The sequence below is a fragment of the Xenopus laevis genome, chromosome 4L (assembly GCF_017654675.1).
Source record: "Xenopus laevis strain J_2021 chromosome 4L, Xenopus_laevis_v10.1, whole genome shotgun sequence".
Lineage (NCBI taxonomy): Eukaryota > Metazoa > Chordata > Amphibia > Anura > Pipidae > Xenopus > Xenopus laevis.
Genome location: NC_054377.1, coordinates 57,895,948 through 57,907,605, shown reverse-complemented (window position 1 = coordinate 57,907,605; position 11,658 = coordinate 57,895,948).

The following is an 11,658-nucleotide window of genomic DNA, read 5'->3' as shown; positions in this document are numbered from 1 at the left end:
GGAGAAATAACTCATTTGCATGAGAACCTTCTTTTCAATCACCGTTTTAATGGTTTTTACTGTGATATAACTTCTAGATTGCTCTTGTAACAAGTTGGTAATTACATAAAAGAGCACGCTGCCAAGTGCGTCATCCCCAAATTACATACTTAAATTGGCCATTTACAAACACAGTTCAATGTGCAAAGTGCAATTTCTGGATGAAGAGTCCGTAAATTGCGCCCAGAATGTCAAAACAAATGCCATTGAACATTTGTGCAATTTGTTGCTAATGTTTTCAGTGGGGATCAATTCTGGTTTGAATTAGAACCTGCCTTTGTGCGTGATTCTTTTGCACAACTTTTCTATGCTTATTGATGCAACCTACTGTGGGAACCTTAGTGTTAGTATAATCTGTTATTATTGTGGTTAATTGCAGAGTTCTGCAGGGGGTTATTGTCAGAGCTCTCTACATTGGAGGTATATGGCAGGGATTGCTTTATAGATTGTCAGAGAATTCAGTAGTGGAGAAACAAGTGGTCATAGTTATAAAATTGTGATAAGGTAAACTTATTAATGGAAGCGTTTGGAATTTGTTTATTACATTTTTTTATTGTTACTGTCAATTTAACAACCTGGATTTCAGTGAAACAAGCCTAATATCACCAGGTACACCTAGAATTGTCAGACTAAATATAAGTATATAACTTATCAATCCTGTGTTGGCTTCCCTGCTACCTGTGCTGGCTGCAAGGTATTCCTCTGTTCTCATGTTGGAGTCCTGCAGACACAAGAGAGTGACCTTTAGGTGCTTGGAATGAAGGAGGGGTTAATATAAGGATTTGAACTAGGGGCCTCTTTTGTTCAGGCTGCCTTTTCCTAAAAAACTGGATTTGGGAAGCAGTTAGGAAACGTTTGGTAAAATTTGGCATACCAATTGCTTTCCCTGTTATGTTTGAGAAATCCCATTTGCCCCTATTGGTTTAGACCCAACACATCATTGTTAGGTTTTACCTATAGCATATAGGTAAAACACACATTTAGGTGGTTATTTATTAAAGTTCATATGCTAAAAACTCAAAACATTTTTGCTATAAAATCCGAATTTTTTGTGATAAAAAAACCTCAAATTTTTCAAGATTTATTATACCTGAGGCTGCAAAAAGTCAGAATCTGAAAATACTCTATCTTCAACCTGTTGAGGTCCTGCAGATGTCAATGGCAAAGGTCCTGTTTGCAATTTGAAGATATTGTCTGTGCTGGTTTTTTACTACGATAGTCCGAACATTTCGGGCTTTTATGTCGATTTCACACACTTTTTTTATTTAAAATATCAGACAAATTCGGATTTTAATAAATAACCTACTATAACTCCTTTAGGGGAATGTACCCCATTTATTACCACTTATTTAATAATATCAATGTTTTTGGGATATCCTGACAAAGAGAGGGTTCTCACAATCCCACGACTATGGAAAATACTTTTATCCCACCAGGCTTACATCCCAGGAGCTTCTCTTTATGGGATAAACATAACTTCACAACAGTTAAATCCTTAGTCCGTATAAAGCTAATGGATCTTTCAAGTTTCTCCAATTTTTATATGATTTCCTTCCCTCAGGAAGAACAATATAGCTACACTCAGGTTAAACATTTTATTTATTTTTGTCACTATCAGGCTCTGACTTCAATCCATCCATTCTAGATGGATTTGAAATTTTCCAAATGGAATTCATAGCCTTCTTTTCCCTGGTCGTACATTTGTTGCATAATGGGATCAAGACTTTGGTCTTGAAATAAAATTATATTTTAAAATAAGATTAACTTGGAAAAGCTTATAGTCTTAAACACAGAAGAAAAAGAGATGTCTAAAATGCTGCTTAAAGGGGAACTCCGACTTCCAAAACAAAATTTGATAAAGAGACCCACATACCACAAAAAATCCTAATATACTCATCTCAGTTATCTGTTTCTTCAAAAAGTATGAATACATGCCATTTTCTATGCTGAAATCCAGCTGTTTAACAGTTCTTCCCTTTTTGCATCATTTGAAATCCTGGCAGGGAAGGAGGGACTAAACACTGGTGTTACAAATTGTAACCACTTCTCCGCAGCTTACAGACAACATGCAGGAACTACATAACCCACAATGCATTGCACTATGATGTTCCTTTCCTTATTGAAATCACGTGTGCAGGGACATGTGGGGTTTGGAGGATGCAGGCTAAGGACAGATGGCTGTTGATACAAAGTAACAGTAGTCAGCCAGCTCAGTAAAGAAGTCAGACCGATCAGCAGGAGAACAGGGGTCTAGGCACAGGGAACTGTTCCAAACCATCAAACATCATGAAAAGTCTGCATAATTTTTAATTGATGTATATTGTAAAGTTGCTTAAATTATGTTTACTTTTCAAAAAGCTTAAGTTATGTTTGTGTGGAGTTCCCCTTTAATAAATATACATGTTAGTATATTCCCCTTGTAAACAAGGAACATTGTCACAAAGCAAAACCTTTGTGGTTTGATAGAAGTGTTGAGGTCGGTAAGAAAAGAAGTGCTTTTAAGGCTTTCAAGTTAGTACTCTCTCCACTGCCCTAAATGAGCTTGCTCCTATAAAAACTAAATGTTCTAGACCCAAACCACTTCAACCTTGGCATACTGCTCATACAAAAGCGCTTCAAAGATATTTCATGTGCACTTGAGCGTCGCTGGTGCAAATCCCGCTCAGAATCAGACTTTTGGAGCTACAAATCTGCCCTGCGCTCCAATAACACCAGCCTCTTCCAAGCCAAACAAACATACTTTACTTCACTCATTAACTCCCTTTCTAAAAAACCAGCACAACTTTTCTCCACCTTTAACACTCTCCTTTCCCCCTTCTCCACCCCCTCGATGCACATCTGTCTCTACTCAAGATATTGCTGACAAACAAAATTGACATTATCAGAAGGGACATTACACTATTCAACCCCCCTAGACTTCCACCACCCTCCCTCCACACTCCCCAGTCTCTCCTGTGCTCTTCCACCCCTGTCACTGATGAGGAAGTCTCAAAGCTTTTGGCCTCTTCTCACCTTACCACATGCCCGCTTGATCCAATTCCCTCAAAACTTCTCCGCAATACCAATCCTTGTCTAATCAAAGCCTTAACTCACCTATTTAATCTTTCGCTCTCAACTGGACTGTTTCCTTCTCAACTAAAACATGCTCTTGTCACCCCCATTCTGAAAAAACCCTCTCTTGATCCCTCCAATCTTGACAACCTCCGACCTATCTCTCTGCTACCTTTCATCTCTAAACTACTTGAGCGCCTAGTCTACAACCGACTAACCTCATTCCTCTCTGACAATAACCTGCTGGACCCGCTACAATCTGGTTTTAAGCCACAACACTCCACAGAAACTACCCTGACTCGACTAACTAATGACCTTTTAACCGCTAAAGCCAACAATCATTTCTCACTACTAATACTGCTTGATCTCTCAGCCGCATTTGACACTGTAGATCACCCTCTCCTCTTCAAGTCCCTCCATTCGCTTGGCCTTCGTGACACAGCCCTGTCCTGGTTCTCTTCTTACATCACCAATCGTTCCTTCAGTGTCTCCTACAATGGAGTTTCATCTTCTCCCCTACCTCTTTCTGTTGGAGTTCCATTACTATTCTCCCTCTATACTTCCTCCCTCGGCAAATTAATCAACTCGTATGGTTTCCACTACCACCTCTATGCTGACGATACTCAGATCTATCTCTCATCTCCTGATCTCAACCCAGAACTCCTAACTCGTGTCTCCTCCTGCCTGTCTGCTATCTCTACCTGGATGTCGCAACGCTACCTTAAATTGAACCTCTCTAAAACTGAAATGGTTCTCTTTCCTCCAACGAACACCAGTAACATCCCGGAAGTATCCATCATAGTTAACAATTCCATTATCACCCCCTCTCCACAGGCCCGGTGCCTTGGGGTTATCCTAGATTCTGCCCTGTCTTTCACTCCTCATATCCAGTCACTTATTAAATCCAGTCACTTCCACCTAAGAAACATATCCAAAATACGATCATTTATCACCCAAGATGTCGCCAAAATTCTTATTCACTCTCTCATCATATCGCGTCTAGACTACTGTAACTCTCTTTTAATTGGCCTTCCCCTCCAGAGACTGTCACCTCTCCAGTCCATAATGAACATTGCTGCGAGGCTCATATACCTCAGCAACCGCTCCTCCTCTGCCTCGCCATTCTGTCAATCCCTGCACTGGCTTCCGTTACCTTTCAGAATCAAATTCAAATTAATGACACTGACTTTCAAAGCACTTCATAACTCTGCCCCACCCTACATCTCTGAACTCATCTCTATATACTCACCCAACCGCTTACTACGCTCCTCTACTGACCTACTACTCAACTCTTCTCTCATTACCTCCTCACATGCCCGCATTCAAGACTTTGCAAGGGCTGCACCCCTCCTCTGGAAATCTCTCCCACGGTCTGTCCGACTTTCTCCCAACTTTTCTGCTTTCAAGAAATCTCTTAAAACGCACTTCTTCTGAGAAGCCTACCCTCACTCTGCTTAACTACAAAACTCAACACCACAAACAGTACCACATTTCTCACCCACTTAATTCCATCTTGCCCACTCCCACACCTTGTGTATTACTCCCCTCCCTTTAGAGTGTATGCCTATGCATAGGGCCTTTCCTCACCTTTTGTACCTGTATTGATTGTGATGTATGTAACTCCATGGGGCAAATTCACTAAGAATCGAAGTTGCGCCAGGCGCAACTTCGCCGCACTTCGCCAGGCGAATTTTCGGCAGCGCTCCGCAAATTCACTAAAATGCGAAGTTGCGCACAGGGGTAGCGTAAGTTTGCGAAGTTGCGCTAGCGTTGATTCGCTATATAAAGCGAAGTTGCGCTAGCGAAGGCTAATTTGCATACGGCGCGAAATTCAAATTTCAATGGAGGAACACGTATCTGCACTACAAATGCCTAGAAAACCTTCAAATCTGCAAATAAAAATTTTATTTTGCCCTACACATGTGCCCGCTGTCTAGGTAAGTTGCCATGAGTCAGGAAAAGTAGGGGGGAGGAAGGGGAGCCCCAAAAAAATTTCGATCTTTTTCAGCCTATCAGCCATCATGTAGAAAACACGCCAGCGTTTTTTGGGACTTAGAAAAAATTTTGACTTTTTTTGAAACAATCCCTATCTACTCTATTGCGCTTCGCCAGGTCTGAGGTGGCGAAGGAAGTCTAGCGTAAAAGGTAGCGTTCGCTACACTGCGCTAGTTAGTGAATTTGCGTAGTTTCGTCGCTAGCGAAAATTCGCCTGGCGTAAGGTTGCGAAGTAACACTAGCGAAACTACGCCTGCGTTCGTTAGTGAATTTGCGCAGTAGCGAAAATGCCGAACGCTAGCGAAAAAACGCTAGTGTTCGGCGCTTTGCGCCTTAGTGAATTTGCCCCCATATGTTCTATGTTTATAATTCATGTGATTTAGTTGTATAATCACATTTACTTTACAGTGCTACGCAATATGTTGGTGCTATATAAATGCATGATAATAATAATAGCTGGGACAGCAGAAACTTTGTCAGGTATAAAGAGGCCAATAAATTATGCAAGAAAGCTATCATTGATATGAAAAAGGTAAAAAGAGTAAAATGAATCCCACATTTTTTTTTAAATATGTAAATAGTAAAAAGAAGCAGGATGGAGTGGGACCCTTAGGGCCTTATTTATCAAAGTCCGAAATTTTCTGATTATTTTATTGAAAAAAGTCAGACAACTAGAATCCATGATTGGACCTTATTTATTATAAAAAAAAAAATCATAATTTAATCGGATCAGGGACAAACACAAAAAAATTGAGTGAAAATCCAAATCGTATGATTGTTTGGATTTTTTCCCTGAATCGCATGATTTTTTTCCATCTTTTTCCCAAAAAGCCTACATTTTTCAGGCTAATTCCAGCGAGGGCCACAGGGGGTTATTTTACAGATGACATGTTTTGCAGTTTTTCCACAATTTGCTGTTTTTTTGTTTCTTTTCTTTTTTAAAATGTAATACCATTTTGTGAAAGCAGAAAAACTTTGGTTGGTCAGGTCATGTGTTGCCTGCTCCTCAGGGTCAGACATGAATGTAATTAGCCATAAATAGTCATCTATGCCATGCCATACATATTAATAAGATAATTAAACAAGATTTATAGTGCTAAATAGGAAGAAGTGAGTGATTACTATTCTGTATATACAAATTCACGTCAGTCGTATTGTGATTAGTACAGAGTTAAAATATATTTTTTTTATATATATTTTTTTGGTGAATAGTATTTTATTTTTCACCAACAAGTAGAGCTTAGAAACACGTTTTCTTTGTGGCTATACATGGGGAAGAAGGAATGGAAAAATGCTATTATGATTATTACAATGCAAATAGTTCAGTGTTTGTGGGGTGTTCGGTAATGGTCCTGGCCAAGCCACATGCCAGTGATTAATGCAAAGTAAAAAGAATGCCAATACCTTTGAATGCTGCAATGGAAATGATCCCAATTTTATTCCATAGTGCTTTCAGACACTGCAAACATGATCAAACGTTTCGGGAACACCTGTCCCTTCCTCAGTGATAATGAAATTGTGCTGCCATGCAGCCTTTATAGAAAATAACACAGTGACACCTACTGGTGGAAAAATATACTACTCCAGAATAATTACATTATAACCAACAGCTTATAGCTATAAAAGTGACAATATTCGAAGCAGGTGTCCATTTAGTCCATTTGTTTACAAATGACAAAAATCTATAACTATTTAGAAGACAACAACTTGTACAAACATACACATGTTGCTTAACGTTTTATTACTCACTGACTAGGAAACTGAGAAGGCCCTCTCTATCTCACTTGTATTGTGTAGAGCAGCGTCCTTCTTCGTAACTGCAAGAATAAGAAAGGTAAATTACAAGATAAGTGTCATATTTATAAAAAGCAATGCAATCCCAAATTCTCATTAAGAACCTTTGGGGATAATGTATCCAATCTCCAGATCCAATATGATTCTCTCTGTAGAAGTTTGTTATCATTATCCGTACACCCCAATTTCATCTCTTCCAGTACTTTCCACCGTAGTTGTGACATACTATGTTTGCAGTCCGCCCAATGGCGGCTGATGGAAGTTACTTTGGATTGTACATTTCTAATTGAGCTACGGTGTTCATTTAATCTTACCCGTACCATCCTATTAGTTTTACCTACATACCCTTTGCCACAAGGGCACTTGAGGTAATAAACCACATTTTTGGACATGCATCTATAGTAGCCACATAATTTTATTTGGTTCCCTGTGTTGGATGTGCAACTGTTTCACCCTTTATAATGCTATTACAATTTTGGCAGGATAAGCAAGGGTAGGTACCTATAATAGGCTTACCCAAAAACCGTTGTTTCTCTATCACTGGAGGTTTAATATCGGATCTAACCACAAAATCACTTAAGTTTTTTCCTCTTTTATAAGCAAACAAGGGGTACTCTTTAAAGATTTTACTTGTAGAGGGATCGTTCATGATTATTGGCCAATATTTCCTAATCACCTTTCTCACTTTTTTGGAGTGTACATCATATCTTGTAACGAAGGGTATTCTTTCGGTCATTTTTTTTTCTTTAGTGACCAGTAATCCAACTTTTCGACCTCCCTTTCTGCTTTCTGTAAAGCCCTTTCCTTTTAAACATATTCAGAACATGACTTTTCGTATTATTGTATTCCCTTTCATTTGATGTTATACGTTTACATATAACATCAAATTAATTGACTTTTTGGGAGTCCTGTCATCGTGTTTGGTGGATGGAAGCTATCAAACTGTAGCATACTGTTTTTGTCTACGGCTTTCCTGTTCTAACACATACATCTAAGAATTCCACTTGTTCTTTATCATAGTGAAAATTGATTCTGTGTTCTGTTTATGTAATCCAGAAACTGTAACAACTTCTCCTTCGTACCCTTCCACACGAAGAAGATGTTGTCCACATAACGACAATACCAAAATATGTACTGGGAAAACATCACATTTTGTAAAATGATTCTCTCTTCAAGATTGCACATGAAAATATTGGCATGATTGGGTGCCATATTAGCACCCATACTGGTACCTTACTTCTGTAGGAAAAACTGGGTGTTGAATCTAAAATAATTTTTGGTCAATATCATTTTTAACAACTGACACAGAAATGTAACCAAATATGGTTCATGTGGATGTTTTCTGTGGAGATGTTGTTCAACTGCATCTAGCCCCTCACCATGAGATATGCATGTATAGAGGATAGATACATCCATAGTACATAGGAACATTTCCTCTCCTTCCAGCAATGTGATATGGGAAATTTTATTTAGAAAATCAGTGGTATCACGTAAACATGTTGGTAATTCTTGTACTATAGGGCCCAAGTAGCTGTCGACAAAAATGGCCAATGGTTCATAAAAAGCTTGACTCTTAATAAATCTTCCCCTAATGTACATTCATATTTTGAAAAGTAGTTTTTAGTGTCAGTATCACTTTAATTTCTTTCCGTAAGGCTGTATATTGTAACGCTGCATAAAAGATCCAATTTGAGCTAAGAATTGTAGAGCGGTTGGTCATTTAAATTTTTATGATGAGTTCTCATTGTTTTCTAAGGCATCCTTAAACTATCTGTGTACAGTGTATTTAGCATAAGACTTTGTCAGTAGAAAACACGAAACATAATAATATGAGTCTGATTGAGGATCAATGATCTGTTATAAAAGCTGATGCAGACCTCAGAAATATGTATTCTTTGTCCCAGCAGAAAACCTTGTCTTTTACAGAAATGATAATCAACTGAATGATAGAAGTCCTTTCCAGGGACTTTTTCTTTAACAAAAGTAATTTTTATTTCACCTCCAAATGTATGATCACTTGTGACTTGTTTCTTTACTGATTTAATATATAAATATTCAGTATATATATATATATATATATATATATATATATATATATATATATATATATATATTTTTTTTTTTTTATATATAAATATATATATGTATCCAATATATATATCAAATTGTTAATATCCCATTGTTAATAGAACTTTTTCAATAAGTGCCAGAAACTACCATTTTAGGAGGTACAATAAATTTTCAAGCACAGAAAAAGTTTTAAGGCTGAACCCTATTTAACCCAAAAATGTTATCAAGCTCTGTAATGAAAAAGACAGATATGCTGCTCTTGAGTCAAAATAACTCTTCTGGATTCTTTTTGACTCAGCAAATAAGCCTAGACTCCAAGTGATAATTGCTTTACCACAGGGGATATTACAGAAGCCTACTGTATTGCATATTTCATTATCTTGTAAGAGAACTTCTCTTTAAATGTTGCTAACTGCCACATTAAAAGCTGGGATTGAAAACTCTTGGATTATAAAATGGCTGTATCCATTCCGCCAACAGTAAAAGGTATAATATTTTCTTCTTCTAACCTCTAAAATACATTCAGCAGTTTTACTAAAGAAATGCCATTGGGAGGGGGAGATCCTTTAGAAAGTGGTAAGCTTGCAAAACTGCATTCAAATGGGGAAGCAAAAAAGAACCCATACTGTAATTGCACCTTTCCATAATATAGCCAAAGGTAATTTACAGAATCATAGAATGCACTATAGGGGCTACAACTTTTAATAATATGCATTTGATAAGCCTTTGATAAAGCTTTCTTATTAAGCAAAATGCATGTCAGGCATTTCCTTAGTAGAGGGGCTGTTTTGGTTTTGAATTTTAATGTGCTTGGCACTGTCCTTATGACTTATATGTCAGGAAATGGCATGTCGAATCCTGGTCTGTGATTTGTCTGGCTGGTGCACCTTCCCGTTGAGACACCTGGGTCTTTTGGAATCGACTGCAATAGTCCACTTAACCATATCCTCTCTCAATTACCTTCACAGTCTCCACCTCTAATCTTGTTAAGGCCAAGTGCTGACAATCTAGTAATTAAGCCTCTATATAAACCAATTCCTATCTGCTAGCTATTGCTAGATCATTGACTCAAATTAGTGCCACTATTTCCAATTCCTGATTGCCTTGATCATGGTTCCTGATTACCTTGTTCCTGGTTCTTGATTGCCTTGTTTGTGTTTCCTCTTGTTACCCAGTCCTGCCACCCACATTCATTATCTGATCTTCAGGTTTGACCCTGGCCTGTATATACAGACTTGTTTCTGCCTGCTGCCTGCCCCTGACCACTGGCTTGTTATGCGGACTTGTCGTCATACACTTTATCACTCAGTATTGACTTTTGATTTCTACATTGTTACCTGTTTCAGTTTCGCATTAAATCCAGTTCTGAGTATAACTAAGTATTCTTGGTTCTTCTAACACCAAATATGGGAACCCCACGTTACCAAGCACTAACCCTATTCATGACATTATATTTATAAAGGCAGGTAGGGAGATGTAGAATTGCTCATGTGAATCTATGCCGTCCAGGATCTTATTATTTCTTTAATTGCTGTGCACAATAAGCATTTTTATGCATGTTATTAAAAGTGACATTTTAGCCTCTGTAGTGCATTCTTTGATCTTGTAAGTGACCTACAAGTATATTGTGGGAAGGTGCAAATATTTTTTGTTTTCTCTTTTGAGTTGTAATACTCAACTTCAATTGCAGTGTTAAAAATTATGTTAAAAAATGTTGAATACAAGTGACCTCTAGAGGCAGATTTATTAAGGTTAAAGTTGTGTTTTCCACAAACAATTTGAGTTTTCGATGTAATTTTATAGACCAAAATCAATTTTTTTTTGTGGTTAAAAATAAAAACTCATATTTTTTGAGATCTGTTATACCCTCTCGAGGTTATGTAGGAGTCAGTGGCAGAGGTCCCTTGAACCATTTAAAGATGTTAATAGCCTTCATGATGTTTGAATTTCTTTGGAGAGTTTCGCTCTAAAAAACTTGATCAATTTGAACGATTTTCTACAGAAAACACGATCAATTTGAGTTTTCGGGTTGTTAACCCCAAACTTGCTAAATAGAGTTTTTTCTTAATTTAGAAACCATTCGAGTTGTAAGTTAATTCAAGTTCATTCGAGGTCTAAAAAATTCTAAAATTCAACCTTTGATAAAAAACCCCGCTAGCTTAGTTTTACTGGCAGCATTGCCTAGAGTATATATTTTTAGCACCAGATCATGGCTGTTTCAAAAATTATATCCACAGTTTGTGAAGGAATTGATTATTAGTTATTAGTAGATTTTAAAAAGTGCTTTTGCTTTCAATACATGAGCCTGTTATAACATCTTCCATATAAAACAGCCTTATGCAACTAGAGTTAGGAAGCATTGATCTTTTTCCCTTTTTAATCTCTAAATCAAAGTAATCTCCACTTTGTGAAGGCCATGTCCATGCCTAGATTGTCAATTATGCAACTGTACCAAGACCCTTTAACTCCAATCACAGCTTGGATACTTAATTTGGAGTGCATGGAAGGAGGTTGCCCAGACAATCTGTGTGTAAGTTCTTCATTTACTTTTCTTATTCACACCATTACTTTTGTCTATTTCATTTGTTTTTTTTTTCAGTGATCTCTTGACCAAGATGGAAAATCGGTTTCCCTTAATGGAAATACATTTTTCTTTTTGTCTCATATTATGTACTGTACTCTACCGTAAAACTCTAATATGTCCTTGCA